Source organism: Acyrthosiphon pisum, chromosome A2 (assembly GCF_005508785.2).
Source record: "Acyrthosiphon pisum isolate AL4f chromosome A2, pea_aphid_22Mar2018_4r6ur, whole genome shotgun sequence".
Lineage (NCBI taxonomy): Eukaryota > Metazoa > Arthropoda > Insecta > Hemiptera > Aphididae > Acyrthosiphon > Acyrthosiphon pisum.
Window position 1 is genome coordinate 24,453,794 of NC_042495.1, and position 12,444 is coordinate 24,466,237.

A 12,444-nucleotide genomic window follows, 5' to 3' on the forward strand; every position below is an offset into this window, starting at 1 on the left:
ACACCAAAAACCAAAATCGATTTTGTTAAAAATCGATTTTGCGTAAAAATTCCCGTTTTTCCTTAATTTTTCTTTTGTTTTTCACGTCGCTTTTGAAAACTACTGGGAAATTTTTACTTTTGACCCCCCAAAGTACCAACTAGATTAACTTTCCAATCATAAAAGTTACTGTTGAAGAAAATCGAAGCAGTTTTACTGTCCTAAAAGGTGATGACAGACACAAAAAAAAATAAAAAAATAAAATAAAAAAATAAAAAAAAAAATTAAATAAAAAAACATCATTGTAAAATCAATACATTCATCGTTCCACTCAGAATCTAAAATTGAAAAATGACAATGTCCGTAAGCAGCTCAAAAAGGGTCAAGTCATTTTCAAATTTTTTTCGTGTATAGAAAATTCTAATATAAACATTCAGTGAAATGTTCAAGTATCCACAGTCATTCGTTTTTTAATTACAATAAAATAAGAAAATCGTTACGTAAGAAATCGAGTGAATATCAAATGTTGTAAAAATATGAATTTCAAACGCTCATAAAAATTTAATTTGAGTTTCTTATAGACATTTTTTTTTTTTGATAAGGGTAGATTAACCTATAAGGAATCTTGTATTACACTTTAAAATCTTAGTTCTAAAAAGAAAAATTTTTACGAATTATTAACTCAAAATAATTTGCTTATTTTCGTGATTTTTACATATGTTGTCAATTTTTGAACTTTAAATGCTAATAAAAAAAAACTGTGACCAAGGATTTTTAATATTTTTCAAATCTCATTGTAACAATATAGTAGAAGCCTTGTATTTTACTCAACAAATAAAGTTTTATTGACATTCATAGAAAAAAAAATTAATTAAATTGGAAACTGAAATCGTCCGTAAACAGCTCAAAACAAATCGAAATATTTTGAAAATTTTATCTTGTATAGAAAATGGAAATATAAACAACCAGTGAAAATTTCATGTATCTACAGTCATTTGTTTTAACGTTACACCAAAAACCAAAATCAATTTTCTCGAAAACAGATTTTGTGTAAAAATTCCCGTTTTTCCTTAGTTTTTCTATTGTTTTTCACGGCGCTTTTGAAAACTACTGGGAAATTTTTACTTTTGACCCCTCAAAATACCAACTAAATTCATTTTCCTATCAGAAAAAGTACTGTTGAAGAAAATCCAAGCACTTTTACTGTCCTAAAAGGTGATGACAGACACAAAAAAAAAAATAAATAAATAAAAAAATTAAAAAAAAAACACACATCATTGTAAAATCAATACATTCATCGTTCCACTCAGAATCTAAAATAAAAATGAAATAATTAATAAAAATCCATCATTTCACAAAACATTGAAATATTTCATGAAATATCTCTCATACTTCAAACACTTGGTGTAATATATCGATATAATTATTGTTTTCATTGATATCGAAACCTGCACGAGTTATAGCTCTATAGTTATTAGAAAAAATTTTAATTTTTCCTTAATCCTATCATGTTAATTTTGGGACTTAAATTTAAAATATTAAAATTCACGAAAAATGCTGTGTACATGCACTGGGTAGTAAGATTACACGGATTGTCACAAATTAATTTTTTCAAACTATAATATTAATATTAAGCGGATCACTGGCTTTACAACGATATTACATTTTAGCATAATTATTGATTATGAAATATATCATGTTTTAAAAACAAACGTTTAATTTCGAATGAAATCAGTGACGTATACCCCAAGTATGGTGACCACCTAAGTTGGGCCGGCAATTGTCGTTTGCTTTGCGCATCATTGTTGTTAATTAATTAGACGTTCTTTGTAAAGCAGTTGCGTATGGTTTGTGCATCAAAATTATTTAACTGAAAAAAGGTGTATACTAATAATCGTTAAGTTGTTTTCTCAATTTCTAGTGGCACCTATCTGACAACAAAATATAATTGCCGTTATTATCGTAATATCGTCGTGATATTACTATTGACGTTATTGTCTTGCGTTGTTACGTGATATACGTCAGTCGTATTTAATGTATAATATTATTATCTGTTCATCATATTTTGTTTATTATTTTTAATAATTTAAATTGTCAAAAAAATACTTAATTGGTTCAATGAATAGAAAATTAAAGAATAGACGAGATGAAGAAACAAAAAACTTACACGGTAGCTTAGATAAATTTATATCTAGTTTATCTACTATATAAAGCGCACAATCGCAGTGTTTGTAAAAGCTGATTAGCTGAAATCAAATTTGACTTATAACATTAAACTTAAAACCTTTTACTTTGATATATGAGTGCAATAATCAAAAATACTATATAAAAAAAAAAAATATGTGCAACTAATTTAAAAATACAATATGCATACATATTACATTGTATTTTAGCATTGAAGAAAGTATGGAGATGGACAATTTGGGGCCTAAAATTAAAAATTGTACTGGGCCCATAAATTGGTAAATCTGGCCTTGAATATATATATATATCATCATAGTTACTATAAATGTATGGTATATAGTATACCTATAAATACCTAATTGGTATTAATGTTTCATACATTACCACTGGTATTGGACAGTTAACAGTTGGAATGTTGAAACCCTTTAAAAATTTAAGCCAAGCATTTCCTAAAAGTTTTTTGATATTGCTACATGCCTTTTTTGTATTGAGAACATATGTATTTGGTATCCAACCACCAGTGGAAGCCCAATAAGAAGGGCTGATATCAGTCTACATTTAATAAATAATATATTACAGTACGAGTATTAGGTAAGATGAACAACGATGAACGAACATTTACAATTAAAGAGGAAACTTGGAAACTTCAGTCACTTATTCTGTGATAAATATAATCTCAATATTGGTTAATATATAATTTATATCTTCTGTTTAATTTAATTGATCATTTCATAGAAATAAAATAAGATTTATTCGTGTGCTTACCATTGAAGTAGGTACCCAAGCCCGGTTTGGTCACTAGGCATAGGATTTGTTTTCTCTCTCTGGCCCACGCGCAACATAGCTGACAATAAAAAGAAAGAAAACAAATAGTGCGCTGACATCCTCTTATAAGGCGGAAGTTATCTAAAAACGGGCATGTAGGTAGGTACCATGTAGGCATCATTACATTTTTCGCTTTAAGGCGGAGGATATCTAACGAAAGGTATGTAGGTACCTATATTTTGTATCAGGTACTAATATAGTTATACAGTAGAAATTACATAGATACCTATGTAACAAGTTTTTATTCGAAACTTATTTGCTTATCAAAATATTCCTTAGAATCATAAACAAATAAATGTAACTATCTGATCCTGCACAGCGTTGATCGTGACAAATTAAGCAATGACCATAGATTTACTGTATGTTAAACTCTGTTAATTTAAACATTACATAATTTCATAGTCCGTCATATCAATATTTTATATTATTATTATTTATATTACAGTCGAAGGGGCATACTTCTTATGATTATTATACCTATTATTGCATTGTGTAATTTATTAATCATTTTCATACCGGTTATATCAAAATTATATAATATTATAGTAGGTGGGCGCCTACATCTCCCTATTGATTTGTAAGATATTATTTATTAATATTTATGTGGTGTAATATTTGAGTTTTATAATACAGTCCACTTTTAAATTGAAACCAGCCGAAGTTGTTGGTTATTTTATTAATATTGATAACCTATGTATCTAGTTGAATAATTACATTATTGCTATATTACACAATACAACAATAGTAATACAGTGGAAATTACAAGTGTCTATATAGGTAATATGTTTTTATTCGAAACTTTTTTGTTTATTGAAATATTTTTTAGAATCATAACCAAATAAATGTGACTATCTGATCCTGCACGGTATTGACCGTGACAAATTAAACAATGCCCATAAATTTAGTGTATGTTAAACTCTGGAAATTTAAACGTAACATAATATGTTTTACACATCAAATACTGGTATTGACCAAATTTAAAATAAAAGACTATACTATATATCAATAGGTAGGTACCTACCACCACACATACACACACCACACATCATTGTATATTTTATTTATCTGTGTTAATTGTGTCGTTCGTGAATTATTATAAAATATGTAAATGTGATAAAACATGTTGATTATCTAATTATGTAATACAGTCGCCTACGAATCGCCGTTCGGACGATTAACACGGCCAATGTAGCCCAGTTCGCGCACCTGTGTCAACAAACTAGCAAATTATTATTTCGTGTGTCGGTCGCCGTTTATATTATAATATTAAATCGTTATTATTCAAAGGCGCAAATTGCCATATACTTTTGCAAGGCTGGGAATTAACGAATTAAAAAGTTAAAGTTAAGTTAAAAAGTTAATTTTATCTTAACTTTTTAGCTTAACTAGTGAGTTACTTTTGACTTTTTATTAACCTAACTGTTAAATTACTACATTTCCGTTTTTAACCAACGTGAAATTAACGAATTAGTTTTTTATTTTAAGAAGTAAGTCAAGTTAATTTGTTTTGTTTTAATTTTATTATATTTCACTATTTTCGTCTATTTCTTTTTCTCGTCAAAAAATATTTACCGTGAATTGTTTTAAGTTAAAAATGTATATCATTCGAATCAAATTTTTATAGAAATACTGTATAAAGTATAAACATTATAGTCTATAATTTAGTTTTGGGTTGGAAAAAAATATAGCACGCTAGCGTTACATTAAAATATAAACCTTTATTTTAATTTAATAAAAAGTTTACAAAAAGTGTGTATTAAATTTTGATATAACTGAGTGAATTAACATTTATTTTTTAACATTTTGCCATATTAACTTAACCTCAATGAGTTAAAACAAATCATTAACTTGCCCAGTCTTGCATATTTTTATTATTCTGTGCAAGGCGGAAATCGCTACATATATTATTATCGAAAACTGCATTATTATTTCGTATGCCGGTCGTCGTTCGAAAATTATATTATATTGTTTTGCAAGGCGCCAATCACCATATTTGCATCATTTGTCAAAGGCGTGAATCACCGCATTGTTTTTACCTACATACTGTGAAAGGTGCGAATCTCCATATACTAATATTATATTGGTTTTTGAGTCAATTCATTTATACAGGCACAGATAGCAAGCTGGCCAGCCGTACACTGATATACCTGTGAGTTTTTATACATATTATTATTATTATCGTTTATACGAGCGTACTGCTCAAATAACTGTAGCTATGCATATATTATTTTTAGAGATGGGAACTTGGTAAATTTTACCGATCATTTTTTTACCCGGTAAATATTTTTTACCGTTTTAAAATTCGAGTTACCACTCATTTAAATGTTATTGTTTTCATTTGCACAACAACGCTATAATGACATCCATATCTCCACAATTTATGATATAAATATATAACTAGTTATTTATATACCTACTTATATTTATATCTTGCACATGGGATCTTCTAGCAAATAATTATAACTAAGACAATGTTTAACACCATCATCTTTGATTTACTTTAAACAATATTTTTATCCAATAGAAATAATATAAATTGAAGGTGCTAGACACCTACTGGCACCCCTGTTTGTGCGGCAATATACATAGTACTTGTAGTAAGCCAGTAAGGAATAGATGATTGTTAAATTGATTAGATGGTTAGCTTATAGTTATATAAATGTTAATATGAGTTCGTATTAAATTTACAAATTAAATTATTATACAGTATTTACGTACAATTTATCGTTAAATTTACCGGAAAAAAATTTACAGTAAAATTCCCATCCCTAAATATTTTATTATGTTGGGCCAGGAAGGCCACATTTTATTATTATATATATTAACATATTGTACTATTTTGGCTTGAGTGCTGGGCTGAATTATTATTATATTTCATATTTTCGTGTTGCTGTTCATTATCTATATATATCTATTGTTATCTTAACAGTAATACAGCAATTTAATTACTATTATAATTTAGTTACCATTTTAGATTCTGAGCGAAGCGATGAATGTATTGATTTTGTGTGTTGTGTTTGGCGTAAGTACACAAAATGGCGCATGTTGTATTCTGCGACAATACTATAATAAGTACTTCGTAGAATGTCTGCAATTAAGTAAACTGAAACACTTCAAAAACAGAAGTTCATAACGTTTCCCATGACTGCCGATAAGTTAAAAATAGATTATAAGTTGAATAAACAAATAAATATAAAACTGTTGCATTATTTACAACAGCGCGCCCGCCGGAAGGTTAAAAAACATAAGCACAATTTTTTTTATAAACATTAAAGTTTAAAACAAGATCCACGTAAATAGGTTATATATAAATTACTTTATTTCCAAAAACATCATCAAATATACTTAGTAATATCATAGGATGACTGACAATTTTAGCTCAGAATCGTTTTTCTTATACAATGATATCATATCATTGAATTCAAATTTAACACTATCCCTTACAGTAACCCAATTGTAACCTTCTCTACAGCAGAGCGACATCCACTTACCTATGTGTCCACGTGTGTCACTGAACTCAATACTCATCCTAAACGAATGAACCTATTTTTATGAAATATTTTATGTGTGTTTGGGTGGGTCACTTAATGGTTTAGACTTACAATTAGACACAGTAGGTCCAACCCGGAGTAGTACCCAAACAGGTATTTATAATATACAGTAAACTATAATATTTCTTGGTAGACTATATTATGTTCTCCGTTTTATGGTAAGGATCATATATTAAAGATTTTCCGAGCTTACTCGAGATCAAGTAATATAAAACTGACCATGGGTGAAGAATGGATCTGTGTTATCGATACCTGTAATTTTCAACGATTGTCCTTGTGCCTTGTCAATGGTCATCGTGAAACACTACAGCATCATGGGAAATTGAAGGCGCTTGAATTCGGAAAGATAGTCACTTGTTATTCGAATTCTTGTAATATAGACAATAATATAACCTATGGTGCAGCCAGTCAGAATTTTCACCTCAATGAACGTACTTTTTCAAAGACTTAAGTTGTAACTTTGTGCTATTGCACAATTTTGGTGCCTTCAAATTCCGTCTTAAAATAATTGAAACACCAATTTTTGAAAACAGTTTGATGTATTATGTATATAAACATTTTTTAAATAACAAATTTTTCTATGTGAAGAACATAATTTTTGTTTATGTTTGCTTATAAAATACATACCTAATAAGTTAATCATCATATTTAAGATATTTAAGTATTTAAAAACAATGACGTTTTTTACAATCATATTGAAAAACAACAAAATAACGAAATAGATGTTATCGAAAACTGATCATTATATTTATTAGTTTCTATAGGTATTAACAGCTGTGAGCAGAGCTTAACAATATTTGTATACAGTAAAGAAATTATAATATACTACCCCTTTCCTTTATTTTTTACAACAAGTCAATAACAAATATTATTAGTTAGTATTAGTTTTATTAAATTGGTTTTTCCCATGGTCGTATATAATTTACTTCCATAACAAAGCAACCAACTTCTTTATTTTCTACATTTGTATAGCGTGTCACCACTTTATATTTTCCATAAAAAAATACTTTAGGCAAATTATTATCTTCAAGTTTCGTCAAATCATAACCTGATGTAATATATGTGCCCTGTAAAAATGTAGTGATAAATTATAAATACATAATAATTAGACAACATGCCATTCGTATACATTTTAAATTGGTATAATATTATTTTTATTCTATGATTAAAATAGTCCTTTAATATCTTAACTATATATTAATTCAACCATATCTAAGTCATCAAATACCGTGTATCCATTATGGTTATTATAAAATGATATCATTGTTTTTAATGTTTTCATATATTACCAATGGTATTGGACATCTATCAGTTGGAACGTTAAAAGCATTGAGCATTGTAAGCCACGAATTTCCAAAAAGATTTCTTAAATGACTGCATGCCTTTTTTCTTCTGAAAATATAATAATTTTGTATCCAACCACCAGTTGAACCTCAAGACGAAAAGTTTATATCAACCTATGAAAAAATAATTATAATATATTACTTCGACCGAACCAAGATCGACCTTGATTCAATCATCGGGTCCTTGTCAAAGTATACCTGTAAACCATGTATATATGTATAAATTCATGCATACATGTACACATGGTATACATGTATAAAATGCATGCACACTTTAAAACAAATAATTACGTATACTATTTAATAAAGTTTTAAAATGTACTTTTTCGAGTAGATACATGGAAGAATCTTCGTAGAAATAAAATACTCAAAATTTCAAGCTTCAAAGGTTACAAACTTATAACCTTGGAACTAAGTCCGACCATCAAATTCTGATTGCACCATTGTACTTAAGTGGTTGAAACATATAGATTTCCAAAATAATTTCTAAAAATCGCTTCAAAGCTAAAATGTATTTTTCACGTAGAATCATGGAATGATCTGGGTAGGTATGCATAATTATTTACGCAAAATCCCGTACTTCAAAATGTTAGAACCTTGAAACTACGTCCTACCGTCAAATTATGATTGCAACATTGTACTTAAATCGTTTAAATATACCTATAGGTTCCCGAAAAAAATTCCCAAAAATCGAGCTAAACTGCATCATTTCAATATTATATTTGTGCAATATTGCAATAACGATTAGTATTTATTATTATGTAATATTATCTTAGTTGCCACAGGGGATTTGGGTTTTTATTTGTTGTTTCTATAAAATATACTATATCAGTAGGTACCTATCAATAATAATATTTATATAATTAAATATGTAGGCACATATATATGATTTGCCAGTTTAAAAAAAAAAAGTATTTGGGGGGATACTACTACGGGTAAAAAGCTTCTCAATAAGTATATTATATTGCCATTACAGCCACCATTGGCAGTTATTATTATTGTTAATTTGTGCGAATAGTTCATTATTTATTGCGTGTGCCAACAGTCCATTATTTGTATTATTATCATGTCATATTTTGTATTGTCATAGTACCTAGCTTCCATACGCAAGCATATTATTATACATTATGCAACAACTGTTGCTATTACACATACACTATTATATTATATATTCATTATTATTATCATTATTATTATTATGATATGGAATTTTTATTTAAGCTCGTCATAGGTTACAAAAATTGCCCTGAAATTTTAGGTTTTCTCAATTTTTATGTCCCTCAGTGTAGAGCTAGATCAACCAATATGTTTTATGTTTTTACACATAAAACAAATTAGATTTCTGCTTCTCTTATGAAGAGGACAATGTCAATAGCAAATGATTTAAAAATTGAATTATTTAATAGTTATGTAAACAAAATTTTTTGTATTTAAATATATTGTATTATTACTGTGTTGTTATTGTATTCTAATGTTCATTTATGAACTAATTATATTATTTTAAATTACTGTAATTGGATCGTTTGATCCGTTGACATAAATAAATAAATAAATAATATAGTTTTCTTTTCGATTCTGAGCGGAGCGAGGAAGCTAGTGGTTTTACAATGGTATTTTTTTTTTTTTTTAAATGCTTTGTTTATCACAATAGAAACGAATAAAAAAATAATAATATTATAATATAAATTCAATTTACAGGATATAATAAATAAACTCTATATTTAAAAATGGATCCCTTTTTCCCTTTGTCATCGCATCACGCGTGGACGGCTGGACTGATTTCGATAATTCTTTTTTCTTGCTGTGTTGTAATTATCAGGACAAAGTTCTTATGAAAGAACAATTTAAGAAAATCTACTGGAAAAGTGGGAAATATGGATGTCAAAGATAGGTACAACTGTGGTGCCATCTGTCAAGAAAAAAAATGAACTAAATAATAAAAAATGTATTGTTTCAGATTAAAATAATAATAGTGTATTATATTATATTAGTTCCTATTGGTAATCGGGAATGTTTGTTGTTTTGTATTATTATTTTTTGTCAATAAATATATATATTAAAAGGAATTTGTCTTCCTGAAACCAAAGGGTGGATCTGCTCAACATTTTCAGGATGTATTAATATTATAATTTCACCGAACTTAAAGAAAGGATTTTTGGAAATTCAACGACTAAAGGGGTTGTAAATATACAACAGTGGCGTCATCTAGCAAGCAATATCTAATCTTAATTATTATTATTATTCTATATTTATTTATTTATATTATTAAATTATTATTATTGATTAAAGGTTGTCATTGGTAATATAATATGGGCATAGGATATTATTTTTGTTCAGTTATTTTCACTTTCGTTTATAAAAAATGCAGGTAAGTGATGTCGTTCTGCTGTACAGTAGGTTCCAAGTGGATCGTTGCATAAAGGATTGTATTAAACTTGAATTCAATGATATAATATCATTGTATAAGAAAAACAATTCTGAGCGGAGAGAGGTAGTCAGTCTGGATATTTTATATTGTTATTATTTATTATATCATGTAAGTTTAATTAATATTATATTATTATTATTATTTAAAGCTTTAGAAATTAAAATTTTTCGGTGGTTTTTCCCGTGGTATTAAATAACTTTTGATAAAATCGAAAAACTACCTTTTTAAAGTACCATCTAGATCCAATTTTCTAAAATATAAGGTACTATATATTGAAATCTAAGCACTCCTTCGGTAAACATTTTGTATACAGGACATAAAAAAAAAAATAAATAAATAAACACCATTGTAAAACCACTTCGCTCAGAATCTAAAATGACATCTTAAAAAAATTACTGTGAATAGAATGTTGACATCTCAAATAGTTGTACCAATTATCTATTTCCTTTCATTTGTTTAACGCTCAAGAAAGATGCCAGGAGTTACGAACTACAATTGTTGCGTATGTCTCTGGTAATTGGAATACCTTTATTAATATGTCTTAGAATTCATATAGCGACAATTTTTCCACTACTGAGGATTATGGTCGTGATATGGGCAATCCTATTGTCGACTGTGCGTGGTTACTGCAAATTGTTTGCATCTAGCAATATTTTCCCATGTGTATTTAACATTTATTATAACAATAATCTTTATGCAAAATTTGGTATAGATACATTCCCAGCATGGATCGAAACCGGTTTAATCGGTTTTCCAAAAAACCGGTTAAAACCACGGTTTTCTCATTTCTGAACACCGGAACTGGAACCGGAACCAAAATCTTTAAAACACCGGTTAAAAACCCGTAACCCTAAGACCTTAAAAAACCATTTACAAAACCCAAACTGAAACCATAGAATTGAAAAACCGTTCTTGTACCGTTCTTGAAAAACCGATTAAAATTTGAAACTAATGTAGGTTTCTTTGAATTTCATAGAGTAAATTATATAATTTGTAATTCTAGTATTTGTATACGAAGAAATTATTATGTTCGGATTTAATGATAAAAATCCCGATGCAATTACTGAGTATTACAAAATATTAATATATATATTATTACTAAACTTATGATTCAAAATTGCAAATGTAGTGTGATGTTATTGTAATATACAATTAAATATTAATGTAATCGAATAATGATCTTAACCATAATATGACAACATAATATTATATCGAATAAAAAAGTAGACACTAGGACACTAGGTACCTAAACTAGGTACGAAATATTCAAGTTAATAACACGAAATTAGTTCTGCTGAACCTAAATTTGTTATATCGTATATTGTACACTATGTAATTATACAAAGTAGCTATATTTCAGGGCTTTAGAATCGCCTCTTATAATAGTTAATAGATAATAAAAATCGAGTCTACAGTAATTAGACAGAAAAATAAAATGGAAATTTTTAAAAACCGTTCCAAAAACCAAAACCGAAAATGCTCTAAAACCGTTCTTTAAACCGATAAAATATATGAAAAACCTTTTTTGAAACAGAAACCAAAACCAAAAAAAATTTGAAAACCGATCTTAAAACCTAAATCAACACCAGAAAATTTAGAAAACAATTTTCAAGAACTAAAACCGTAACCGTTAAAATTTAAAACGGTTTCAATTCCTGATTCCCAGTAAAAATATTGCGTCTTACTTGGAATATTGTATATTTTCTAATAATTTTAGTGTCACGGAAAATTTAATTAATAAAAGCCTTTCTAGATGTACAAATAGACCTCGAAGCAACCAAGTCAAGGAAGCTAAAAAAAAAAAGCCGAGTAAACCATTTTCGGTCTGAAAATCAATTGCGTGAATGGAAAATTATTAAATTAACAGGTACTGCATATAATCCAAAAATTGATTTTAAAAATTACATTGGCACTATGAACCAAAATTGTAAATTTTGTAACGCTCTCAAATGGAATGGCAAAACACCTGGCATGTGCTACAATATAGGTAGAACAAAATTGGATACATTACTATAGCCACCAGGACCCTCATAACTAAATTTATTATTGAGTTTAGATAACAAAAATACATAAACCCGGCAACGACGGGTAATTCAGCCGGTATATAAAAAAATGAATGTTCGTGTGTAGATTA

The 12,444-nt window shown here is 28.0% G+C and overlaps 1 pseudogene; it reads right to left on the minus strand.

Moving 5' to 3' along the window:
- Positions 1-7,224: 7,224 nt before the first annotated feature.
- LOC100571290 overlaps positions 7,225-12,444 on the minus strand; it is an 11,881-nt pseudogene continuing 6,661 nt past the window's right edge.